This window comes from Cherax quadricarinatus, chromosome 39, assembly GCF_038502225.1.
Source record: "Cherax quadricarinatus isolate ZL_2023a chromosome 39, ASM3850222v1, whole genome shotgun sequence".
Taxonomy (NCBI): domain Eukaryota; kingdom Metazoa; phylum Arthropoda; class Malacostraca; order Decapoda; family Parastacidae; genus Cherax; species Cherax quadricarinatus.
Genome location: NC_091330.1, coordinates 30689262 through 30703081, shown reverse-complemented (window position 1 = coordinate 30703081; position 13820 = coordinate 30689262). Strand labels below are relative to the sequence as shown.

The 13820-nt window shown below is 40.9% G+C and overlaps 1 pseudogene; it reads right to left on the bottom strand.

The window, feature by feature from the left end:
• Window positions 1-1094: 1094 nt before the first annotated feature.
• The window catches only part of LOC128696239 (glutathione peroxidase-like), a 42675-nt pseudogene continuing 29949 nt past the window's right edge, over window positions 1095-13820 (bottom strand).

The window sequence follows — 13820 nt, the reverse complement described above, 5'->3', positions numbered from 1 at the left end:
TGGATAGTGGTTTGTGTTGGGATAGCATGTTTAGATGTGGGATTCTAGGGGTGGTTGTGTGTGTGCTTGCTCTTGTTGCTCTGCCCTGATCTGGTTGTCCTCTGCTGATTCTGTCCTTGTCTCTCTTCCCAGCCCCTTTTGCTTCTATGTCCTCTCCCTCAGCTGCTGTTGGTCTGTTTTTGTTCTGTCCTGGTCTAGGAACACCCTCTTGTATGTTGATGATTCGTTCAGGCGTGGTTTCTCCTGCAGGATCCTCTTTTGTACTATTTCTGTCTTGAAAATCAGCTTGACTAGATGATTTCTACCCTTCAGGTACCCCCCTATTCTCTGAAAATTTACTATCTCAGTCATGTCTTCCTCGCCTATTTCTTTGATATTTTCAATCTCCTGTTTTTCTTTCTGCCATCTTTCATCATGCATCTTTCCCTCGCTCTCCTGAGGCCCATGAATAAACACTGACATCTCTCTCTCCTCCTCCCATTGTTTTTCCCTCAGTGCCTATGGGTCCCATTTGTACATGGCCATTGTTTCCCTTATTTTTTCCTGTAGCTTTTGGTGGCATGGTCATCCCTCTGGATAGGACCTAACCCCATCTCCACCCTAGGCCCCCTCTCTTACTGCTATCTTTGCTCCCAACTGATCTCCCCGTTCACTCCTCGGTCCTGCTTGGTGGTCTGATAGAGCCTTAGCATAAGTCATGTCTCCTTCCTTTCTGTTGGGCTCCACGTTCAACAGGGGTGTACCTGCTTCAGATGCTATGTCACCTCTTGGCAATAGCCCTGTAACTCGCTTCATAGTATTTACCTTATATTCTAGGGTCCTTATCCTGGCTTCTGTGGCTTCAGTTTGCGACTCCCATTTCTTCTCCACCTCCATCCTCTTCTCCATCCTTCAGAAAACTCACCTACTTTACTCTCCCACTCTTCATCCTTTTACATTGCTCTTCCATTCATTCTTCTCTACCAGAAACATTTTCCTCTGATCCTCTGAGCGTGTGTGTGTGTATGTGTGTGTGTGTAACCTCTGAATGACACTTTTAAATAAAGTTTCACATTATTTAACATTAGTCATGAGGATGAAGAAAAAAATTAATATATTTTAATTATTTTATTGAAATGGTAATTCCCTATAATTCCTGTGCTAGGTAGTGGCTACGATCACTGAGCTCTCCTGATCTCGAGAAATGGCCCGAGTCTAGTTGAATGTGCTGAAGACCAGACCCAGGTTTTCTCTATCTTCCAGCACCGCCGACCATCTGGTTTCTGGCGATGCCTTCATCGTGACAGGAGGAGTTAGAGGCGTAGGTGCTAGGAGTTAACAGAAAGACAAGAGAGCGAAGGAAGACAAATAAAAGTAAACTCAACGTTCATAGAAATGCTAATGACTCGAGGACCCACTTTCTTATTGCTTACATATCCTAGGATTTCTGTTGTAAAAGAAAGAGGATGTCGTTCCTTATATCTTGAGGCTTGGTGCTCGGATCATAGCGAATGAAGGGTTTCCCACTCTTACTGATGAGAAATTTTTCCCAGTTCCAACGAACGTCGCTGTTCCTCAAAGGGCTGTAGAAGAGCCTGTTAGTGTCTGCAAAATTCTGACGAGTGGAAGGGCAGTATGTCTGTTCGGAGAAAACATAATATTGTAATGAATCATCAACATTTACATGTCATTAGATTACAAATGATTTTTTTCAGGTATATGAACTCTTAGTTTAATAATTCAGAGAATAAAAATTTTTTTTTCGGAGGGAAGAAGAGCCATTTGATCCAGTTTCATTTATGTACCCAGAGGAAAAACTCTGATTCCCTTGTTATGTCTCTGATAGCTAGTGTATTGTATCTTTTGAGTAACCTTGCCGTATTGGGAATGATGAGGAGTATACATATTTTAACACATCAAGTCTTAGCACACATTATCATAAGTGACCAGTTTGCAGTGTCATAATATGAAGGTTAGTTATTATTGAAGAGAAGCAACATACAAGAGTTTTTGCAATGTATCATATTTCAAATATTTTTTATTATATTTCTCAGGAATGTTGTTCACGCAACATTATGGTACAAACAGCAACACTCTTCACTGCTGTGGGTTTTCCTGGAGATGTGTATGTCGTTAAAACAGACACAAACATTCCAAGATCATTAACTACTAGGAAAAATGGAGACCGCAAATTTGATTGCTTCACAGGTAGTAAATTAACTATTGTTCGACAGAGTAGATGCACTACAACATTTCCAAATATACTTCTTGTAGTGCAGGCAAAGCTAATGAATAGCATTGCGCTTTATTCACTCAGTAACTGTTGGTAGGTGATGTGTGATGCTCCATAGTTCTACGCTTCTGATCTTGATGTTCTGTTTACATATATGTCTTGCAGTTGATTGGGCTAATGATTCTGTCACATATTGATTGAATGATAGCCGCTTTATCTACAAACAAGACTTACCATCCAGTTCAGTGTGTTTTTTCTAATCTGTGTCTTATCTAATCTGTCTTAAAAAATGCACAGGATTGAAGTGATTAGTTTTATATTATCCCGTGATAATGGTGATGTTATAAAACATGAATTGGTACTTATTGAATTTCCACTAACTCCGTAAACAAAACTGAACAGCTGGTTCACTGAAGTTAGTTGTTAGTTTAATATGTTTATTATGCACCCGATACCCATCCTGTGGGCGGTAGTCAAAAGATTACAGAGGTACATAATGGGTCCAGGGACTGGGCCCCAAAGTTTTGATAGTTCACTGAACCAACAGTAAAGCACACTACTCTGTATGGACCTTCGGGTTTGCTATGCTAGATTCTTTATTTTTTTTGGCTTTATTAGCCATGGTTATCAGTCTTGTGTCATCAGTAAAAAGTTCCCAACTCTTGGAGATTATTTTAACATGGAATGTCTCTTTTAATGAAAGGCTTTTACTACTGTACCAGTGTTTATGTATCGAGATCTGCTGCTGAGAGTCGAGTGCTGGGCCCATAGCATAGTGCTTATTGCCTTAATTGTTTCTAGTGAATTTGCAGATGCCATTCTCAAGAAACACAAAAGGGAAAAATTATCAGTAAGATATATATATGCAAGGAATTCGCGAGAGCATGCGAAATATACACAAACACTGATCTCTGGCTGAAGGAGACTCGAACCTATGAACCTTAGGACAAGGTACGCAGTGCTTTACCAATCTACCCACACTGGACCAATACCTTGGCGTGTAGCATGAGCTACACGTTTGATCCAAGGCAGCCAGCTTTCAGGGAGAAGGCTTACAGCTTTTCATCTCATCCCCTGCATGCATCAGCCTTACTAGAGATTTGAACAATGCAAGGAATTCGCGAGAGCATGCGAAATATACACAAACACTGATCTCTGGCTGAAAGAGACTCGAACCTACGAACCTGCAGGGTTTGTGTATATTTCGCATGCTCTCGCGAATTCCTTGCATTGTTCAAATCTCTAGTAAGGCTGATGCATGCAGGGGATGAGATGAAAAGCTGTAAGCCTTCTCCCTGAAAGCTGGCTGCCTTGGATCAAACGTGTAGCTCATGCTACACGCCAAGGTATTGGTCCAGTGTGGGTAGATTGGTAAAGCACTGCGTACCTTGTCCTAAGGTTCATAGGTTCGAGTCTCCTTCAGCCAGAGATCAGTGTTTGTGTATATTTCGCATGCTCTCGCGAATTCCTTGCATATATATATCTTACTGATAATTTTTCCCTTTTGTGTTTCTTGAGAATGGCATCTACAAATTCACTAGAAACAATTAAGGCAATAAGCACTATGCTATGGGCCCAGCACTCGACTCTCAGCAGCAGATCTCGATACATAAACACTGGTACAGTGGCTCTACAGTGGCTCCCTAGTATATTGATGATAAAGGCTAAAGTGTCATTTGAAAACAGGTGAATTTGTAAATGAAGTGATAAGCCTATAGAGGCAGGTGCCAGAAGTCGCCAGAAACTTACCACAGGTCAGCTGTTTTTAATAATCTTCCTGGCCTGCTAGTGTACTCACATATAATCTAGTGATACCAGTGAATAGCAGATACAGTGTTGTAGTAGCAACTAACCAGTATTATAATGGTACTTAGTGGAGTGGAGTGACTTTCATTAGTTTCTTTTTCTTGAAATACCAGACGTTACTGTGAATTTCATATAACCTGTAGTTACCAGCGGTCGCAATATACACAACGAGAAGCAATTATTACTACAGAAAAAGCGCCCTTCCTCCAAAATTTGCACCAGTCAACTATAGTGATAATATAGCATTTATTGTGGTGGAGCCCACAGGATGGGTATGGGGTGCATAATAAACATATTAAACTAACTTGTGGTGGAGACGGAAAAAAAAAAATAGAGAAGCTAGATACAGCGATTGATAAACAAGGCTCGACCGTTCGTCATTGTAGGAGTGCCAGCAGTCACCGGCTCTTCAACACGCAAGTTATACCTTTGTATCAATCAAATCACATATTACTCGGGTAGATAATTTCCAGTAGATCCTTCATGTGTTAGCTCAAATCACCGACCAGTATGGTTTAAATAAGTGACCCACTGATCAGATCAGATAGACTGGTCCGAACTCTTGACTGGTCCGAACCCTTGACTGGTCCGAACCCTGGACTGGTTTCAAACGGTTTCGTTGTGCACCACCTAGCAGGTTATTAATAGAATATTCAAGAGGTTGCTAGTAGAATTGCAGTAAATCAACCATTCAAATCATTATGAAGCTGTGTGTAGTCTGTGGTCAGTCAAACAAACGGGCTTCCACATGCATAAATTGTCATTTCTGTGGAAATTGGTGTCACGCCCCTTGTTCAGATATCCAAGAACTAGCTACAAGCAGTATTAAAACAGGGAAGTGTTTTTGGGTATGCCCAAATGAGATAAATCTGTGGACTAAAATCACAAGGGTATTAAAAGAGGTCAACATCAAAGCTGCTTTCATAGAAAACCTGGAAGCTTTCTACAACAGATGGGAACATAAAAAGTCCGGGCTGAATGGTACTGCCCTTGATACTGGCCATGTAGTCAGAAACTGTAAGGCTGGAGATGATGTCCTGGTAGTCAGTAAATGGGGGGCTGATAGTGCTGTCCTGGGAGACAGTAATGGGGAAGCTGGAGGTGCTGTCCTGGGAGACAGTAATGGTGAAGCTGGAGGTGCTGTCCTGGGAGACAGTAATGGTGAAGCTGGAGATGCTGTCCTGGGAGACAGTAATGGGGAAGCTGGAGATGCTGTCCTGGGAGACAGTAATGGTGAAGCTGGAGATTTTGTCCAGGTAGTCGGGAATTATACGCAGGAAGGAATACATATAAATGACCTCATAGGGGACAGGAGCCATAGTAGGGAAACAAGTGTAGTCAAAGATAAGATAAAACCAATACTGCAAACTAGAAATACCGCAGGAAATAGCAAACAAGAGGACTCCACTAGCAATAGTGAGGATATATTACCAAAAACAACTGGTGGGAGCTCCATTGTTGGTGCTAGGGAGGATAGAAGTAAGACAGGGAAACATGCACCAACAGGGAATACAGTCACAGAAACCCAAGGCAAACGGAAACCAAGCCTGTGCACATACTATGCACTCGGTATCTGCTGGCATGGGAAATCTGGAAAAACAGATGGGACGTGAAACTATGACCACCCTAGGAAATGCCATGCCCATATGACAACAGGAAAATGCAAACTCCCTTCCTGTAAGCTTTTTTACCCTGAACTGTGTACCTCTTCAGTACAGGAAAGACTGTGCTATAACTTAAATTGCCAGGCATACCATCTAAAGGGGACAAAAAGATACAAAACATCCAGGCCATGGGAAAACCTGGGTAGCCACAGCCACTCAAGAGGGAGAGGTTTTTTAGTGCCAGGAAGGAAAAAAAACTGGCAGGAAATGGCAGAAATCGTACACCAAATCCAGTCATTCCTGGAGTGGAACCACAGTCGATGGCCTCCACTCCAAACCAACAGATACAGATACTAATGCCGGAAAAAAAATCCCCCCCCAGTACCAACAATACCACCAGTCCGATAACATTCTTCTTTGCAAATATACAGGGTCTAAAGCCAGCAACAAAAAACAAAATACCTTTCATCCGTGGACTGCTTGCAGAGGCAAAGGCAATGTTCACGGCTTTCACTGAGACCCACATAAAGGATCACTTGGACAACGAAATATGGATCCCAGGTTACAACCTATACAGATGTGACAGAGTGAACAGGCAAAAGGGGGGGGTTGGCCTGTACATTGCAGAGTCACTTGTTTGCACAGAACTGCTAAATGCCTCAAATGATGTAGTGGAAGTTTTAGCAGTAAAGGTCGAGAACCAAAACCTAGTCATTGTGATAGTCTACAAGCCTCCGGATGCAACATCCCAGCAATTCCAGGAACAGCTGTTAAAAATTGACCACTGTCTGGAAAACCTTCCAGCTCCTGCACCCAACATCTTGCTCCTGGGGGATTTCAACTTAAGGCACCTAAAATGGAGGAATATAGCAAATAATATTGTTGCAGTAATAACACCAGGAGGCAGCTCTGATGAAAACTCACACTCACGCGAGCTTTTAAATCTCTGCACAAAATTCAATTTAAACCAGCAAATAATAGAGCCTACTAGACTGGAGAATACACTAGACCTCATCTTCACTAACAATGATGATCTGATAAGAAATATCACCATATCAAAAACAATATACTCAGATCACAACATAATTGAGGTTCAGTCATGTATGCGCGGAGCCCCAGACCGACATAATGAGATTAGTCACGAGGGAGCATTCACCAAATTCAACTTCAATAACAAAAACATAAAGTGGGACCAAGTAAACCAAGTCCTAACCGATATAAGCTGGGAAGATATACTAAGCAACACAGACCCCAACTTATGCCTAGAACAGATTAACTCGGTGGCACTCGATGTATGCACAAGGCTTATTCCTCTAAGAAAAAGGAGGAGTAGATGTAAAACAGAAAGAGACAGGCGCTCCCTTTACAGGCGACGGAAAAGAATAACAGAGCGGCTAAAAGAGGTCAATATATCTGAAATGCGTAGGGAGACACTGGTCAGAGAAATAGCAAGCATCGAACTTAAGCTAAAAGAATCCTTTAGGAGTCAGGAATCGCGGGAAGAACTAAAAGCCATAAATGAAATCGAAAGAAACCCAAAGTATTTCTTCTCCTATGCCAAATCAAAATCGAGAACAACGTCCAGTATTGGGCCCCTACTTAAACAAGATGGGTCCTACACAGATGACAGCAAGGAAATGAGTGAGCTACTCAAGTCCCAATATGACTCAGTTTTTAGCAAGCCGCTAACCAGACTGAGAGTCGAAGATCAAAATGAATTTTTTATGAGAGAGCCACAAAATTTGATTAACACAAGCCTATCCGATGTTATCCTGACGCCAAATGACTTCGAACAGGCGATAAATGACATGCCCATGCACTCTGCCCCAGGGCCAGACTCATGGAACTCTGTGTTCATCAAGAACTGCAAGAAGCCCCTATCACGAGCCTTTTCCATCCTATGGAGAGGGAGCATGGACACGGGGGTCGTCGCACAGTTACTAAAAACAACAGACATAGCCCCACTCCACAAAGGGGGCAGTAAAGCAACAGCAAAGAACTACAGACCAATAGCACTAACATCCCATATCATAAAAATCTTTGAAAGGGTCCTAAGAAGCAAGATCACCACACATCTAGAAACCCATCAGTTACACAACCCAGGGCAACATGGGTTTAGAACAGGTCGCTCCTGTCTGTCTCAACTATTGGACCACTACGACAAGGTCCTAAATGCACTAGAAGACAAAAAGAATGCAGATGTAATATATACAGACTTTGCAAAAGCCTTCGACAAGTGTGACCATGGCGTAATAGCACACAAAATGCGTGCTAAAGGAATAACAGGAAAAGTCGGTCGATGGATCTATAATTTCCTCTCTAACAGAACACAGAGAGTAGTCGTCAACAGAGTAAAGTCCGAGGCAGCTACGGTGAAAAGCTCTGTTCCACAAGGCACAGTACTCGCTCCCATCTTGTTCCTCATCCTTATATCCGACATAGACAAGGATGTCAGCCACAGCACCGTGTCTTCCTTTGCAGATGACACCCGAATCTGCATGACAGTGTCTTCCATTGCAGACACTGCAAAGCTCCAGGCAGACATCAACCAAATCTTTCAGTGGGCTGCAGAAAACAATATGAAGTTCAACGATGAGAAATTTCAATTACTCAGATATGGTAAACATGAGGAAATTAAATCTTCATCAGAGTACAAAACAAATTCTGGCCACAAAATAGAGCGAAACACCAACGTCAAAGACCTGGGAGTGATCATGTCAGAGGATCTCACCTTCAAGGACCATAACATTGTATCAATCGCATCTGCTAGAAAAATGACAGGATGGATAATGAGAACCTTCAAAACTAGGGAGGCCAAGCCCATGATGACACTCTTCAGGTCACTTGTTCTATCTAGGCTGGAATATTGCTGCACACTAACAGCACCTTTCAAGGCAGGTGAAATTGCCGACCTAGAAAATGTACAGAGAACTTTCACGGCGCGCATAACGGAGATAAAACACCTCAATTATTGGGAGCGCTTGAGGTTGCTAAACCTGTATTCCCTGGAACGCAGGAGGGAGGGATACATGATTATATACACCTGGAAAATCCTAGAGGGACTAGTACCGAACTTGCACACGAAAATCACTCACTACGAAAGCAAAAGACTTGGCAGACGATGCACCATCCCCCCAATGAAAAGCAGGGGTGTCACTAGCACGTTAAGAGACCATACAATAAGTGTCAGGGGCCCGAGACTGTTCAACTGCCTCCCAGCACACTTAAGGGGGATTACCAACAGACCCCTGGCAGTCTTCAAGCTGGCACTGGACAAGCACCTAAAGTCAGTTCCGGATCAGCCGGGCTGTGGCTCGTATGTTGGTTTGCGTGCAGCCAGCAGCAACAGCCTGGTTGATCAGGCTCTGATCCACCAGGAGGCCTGGTCTCAGACCGGGCCGCGGGGGCGTTGACCCCCGGAACTCTCTCCAGGTAAACTCCAGGTAAGCACTGCGTACCTTGTCCTAAGGTTCGTAGGTTCGAGTCTCCTTCAGCCAGAGATCAGAGTTTATATATATATGTATATATATATATATATATATATATGTATATATATATATATATATATATATATATATATATATATATATATATATATATATATATATATATATATATATATATATATATGTGTGTATATATATATATATATATATATATATATATATATATATATGTCGTGCCGAATATGTAAAACTGGTCAATTAGCAAGAACTCATTTAAAATTAAGTCCTTTCTAAAATTTTCTCTTATACGTTTAAAGATATATTTTTTTCATTAATGTTAATGAAAATTTTTTAAATTTGCACCAAAAGACTCTTAGAAAACTTACCTAACCTTATTATAACAAGAACAATTTATTTTAGCCTAACCCAACTAAATATATTTTAGATTTGTTTACAAGAATTTAATACTACACAAACACAGTGAAATACATTTTTTTCGTTAGGTTCAGAATGATTTTGGTGAAATTATTGCATACACAAATTTTCGCTTGTCCTATATGGCAAGATGAACGTTGCTATTTAAGCCAAGATCGCAAGTTCTGCCTATTCGGCACGACATATATATATATATATATATATATATATATATATATGTATATATATGTATATATATATATATATATATATATATATATATATATATATATATATATATATATATATATATATATATATATATATATATATATATATATATGTATATATATGTATATATATATATATATATATATATATATATATATATATATATATATATATATATGTATATATATGTATATATATATATATATATATACTGGTCGATTGCACTTCAGATATTGTCTGGATATGATCTTGTAACAGTAAAGTGAAGACCTATGTCCAGTAACTCGATCCCTAGAGCACTCGAATCTCCTCCGGTACGACTGGAAAACATTAGGGACGTATTTCCATAAGACACCTGCCGTCCATTTTCACCAATCAGTGTATAAATGGGTACCTGGGTGTTAGTGGACTGGTGTGGGTCACATCCTGGGACAAAACTGACCTAATTTGCCCGAAATGCTCAGCATAACAAGTTCACTATTTTGCCATTAAAATACTCCAGGTGCTATAGACTACCTCAGGTGCTACTGATTTTACTTTTAATACATTCTTTTACTATTATATCCATTAGCTCTTTTATTTTAATTGTAAATATCTACTGTAGTTCATAAACTCACTTTTTAAAATAATTAAGGTGCTATTAGATACTTAAGTGTATAACTGAATTATCGGTTCTGTAATAATCCCTTTTTCTTTCAAATTTTTACAAGTTTTAGATTAATCACGGAGTCTTAGTCATAAGTCTAGTTGTAGATTCAATATAAATCTTATATCATTTTACTCAGAAAATCTAGTTTGTAAAATTACTCTCATCCTATGATTACAGACATAGATCCTGACGTAAACTTTTTACTAAATGAATTACACGAATCAAACAGCAACTATAATTACTACACAGCAGACCAAGCAAAGACATTACTCAGTACAAACAATAACATAACCATCTTTAACTACAATGTCAGATCCTTGAGCAAACATTATGATGACCTCACAGCATTACTCAGTTCCCTTCATTCCAATATATCAATCATCACACTCACAGAAACCTGGCTTAAGCCTGATATTACAGATGTCTATACCATTCCTGGCTACATGGTCATACACAACTGTAGAACAGACCAGCAAGATGGAGGAACAGCTATATACTATTCAAATCAACTCGAATGTATGAATGAATCTTGCACAAGGGATGAACATGGAGAATATATCATAGCCAAATTTAAATCAAAAGACCTGCAAAAACCCCTCACAGTTATAAACTTCTACAGAGTACCACAGTCAAACATTTACCACTTTAGTGAAAAACTAGGAAATATGATTACAGATGCACACATGAATAAAGACCACCTACTACTAACAGGTGATTTCAACATAAACATACTACACGACCAGGACCCACAAGTAACCGAATTCACAAACACAATGAGTAACTGCCTGTTGCTACCAGCAATATCTAAACCTACAAGAATCTCCGAGACAAGCATCTCCTTAATAGACAACATCTGGACAAACACCATATCCCCTTTAAAATCAGGCATAATTACAGACAACACTACAGACCACTACCCAACCTTTCTCATAACTAATCTGGGCAAAGTACCACAAAAGTAACCTTCAGACTACATAATGCCACAGCAGTTAACAACTTTATAGCAGCTATAAATAACATCGATTGGCAAAATGAGCTTGAAACATATACAGATATGTATGAATGTATAAATAATTTTCAAAAAAAAGCCCAATGCCTCTATAACAGACATTGCCCCAGAAAAACTAAACAGATCACAGCAAAGAGACTGAATAATCCCTGGCTAACACCAAACATCCTCAAATCCATTAACACAAAGCACAAATATGAAAAACAGTATAGAATGGGTCAAATAACTAGAGAACAGTCTAAATGTTACTCGTCAGCACTTACCAGCCTGATAAGAAGATCAAAAAATTTTTATTATTAGAATAGATTACATAACATCAAAGGTGATATGAAAAAAACCTGGAAAATTCTATCTGAAATTCTTGGAACTAAAAAGTTATCCAAAAACAAAGCAAGGTCCTAGATGCACTAGAAGACAAAAAGAATGCAGATGTAATATATACAGACTTTGCAAAAGCCTTCGACAAGTGTGACCATGGCGTAATAGCGCACAAAATGCGTGCTAAAGGAATAACAGGAAAAGTCGGTCGATGGATCTATAATTTCCTCACTAACAGAACACAGAGTAGTAGTAGGCAACAGAGTAAAGTCCGAGGCAGCTACGGTGAAAAGCTCTGTTCCACAAGGCACAGTACTCGCTCCCATCTTGTTCCTCATCCTCATATCTGACATAGACAAGGATGTCAGCCACAGCACCGTGTCTTCCTTTGCAGATGACACCCGAATCTGCATGACAGTGTCTTCCATTGCAGACGCTGCAAGGCTCCAGGCGGATATCAACCAAATCTTTCAGTGGGCTGCAGAAAACAATATGAAGTTCAACGATAAGAAATTTCAATTACTCAGATATGGTAAACACGAGAAAATAAAATCTTCATCAGAGTACAAAACAAATTCTGGCCACAAAATAGAGCGAAACACCAACGTCAAAGACCTGGGAGTGATCATGTTGGAGGATCTCACCTTCAAGGACAATAACATTGTATCAATCGCATCTGCTAGAAAAATGACAGGATGGATAATGAGAACCTTCAAAACTAGGGAGGCCAAGCCCATGATGACACTCTTCAGGTCACTTGTTCTATCTAGGCTGGAATACTGCAGCACACTAACAGCACCTTTCAAGGCTGGTGAAATTGCTGACCTAGAAAATGTACAGAGAACCTTCACAGCACGCATAACGGAGATAAAACACCTCAATTACTGGGAGCGCTTGAGGTTCCTGAGCCTGTATTCCCTGGAATGCAGGCGGGAGAGATACATGATTATATACACCTGGAAAATCCTAGAGGGACTAGTACCGAACTTGCACACGAAAATCACTCACTACGAAAGCAAAAGACTTGGCAGACGATGCAACATCCCCAATGAAAAGCAGGGGTGTCACTAGCACGTTAACAGACCATACAATAAGTGTCAGGGGCCCGAGACTGTTCAACTGCCTCCCAGCATACAGAAGGGGGATTACCAACAGACCCCTGGCAGTCTTCAAGCTGGCACTGGACAAGCACCTGGAGTTTACCTGGAGAGAGTTCTGGGGGTCAACGCCCCCGCGGCCCGGTCTGTGACCAGGCCTCCTGGTTTATCAGAGCCTGATCAACCAGGCTGTTGCTGCTGGCTGCACGCAAACCAACGTATGAGCCACAGCCCGGCTGGTCAGGAACCGACTTTAGGTGCTTGTCCAGTGCCAGCTTGAAGACTGCCAGGGGTCTGTTGGTAATCCCCTTTATGTATGCTGGGAGGCAGTTGAACAGTCTCGGGCCCCTGACACTTATTGTATCGTCTCTTAACGTGCTAGTGACACCCCTGCTTTTCATTGGGGGGATGTTGCATCGTCTGCCAAGTCTTTTGCTTTCGTAGTGAGTGATTTTCGTGTGCAAGTTCGGTACTAGTCCCTCTAGGATTTTCCAGGTGTATATAATCATGTATCTCTCCCGCCTGCATTCCAGGGAATACAGGTTCAGGAACCTCAAGCGCTCCCAGTAATTGAGGTGTTTTATCTCCGTTATGCGAGCCGTGAAGGTTCTCTGTACATTTTCTAGGTCAGCAATTTCACCTGCCTTGAAAGGTGCTGTTAGTGTGCAGCAATATTCCAGCCTAGATAGAACAAGTGACCTGAAGAGTGTCATCATGGGCTTGGCCTCCCTAGTTTTGAAGGTTCTCATTATCCATCCTGTCATTTTTCTAGCAGATGCGATTGATACAATGTTATGGTCCTTGAAGGTGAGATCCTCCGACATGATCACTCCCAGGTCTTTGACGTTGGTGTTTCGCTCTATTTTGTGGCCAGAATTTGTTTTGTACTCTGATGAAGATTTAATTTCCTCGTGTTTACCATATCTGAGTAATTGAAATTTCTCATCGTTGAACTTCATATTGTTTTCTGCAGCCCACTGAAAGATTCGGTTGATGTCTGCCTGGAGCCTTGCAGTGTCTGCAATGGAAGACAC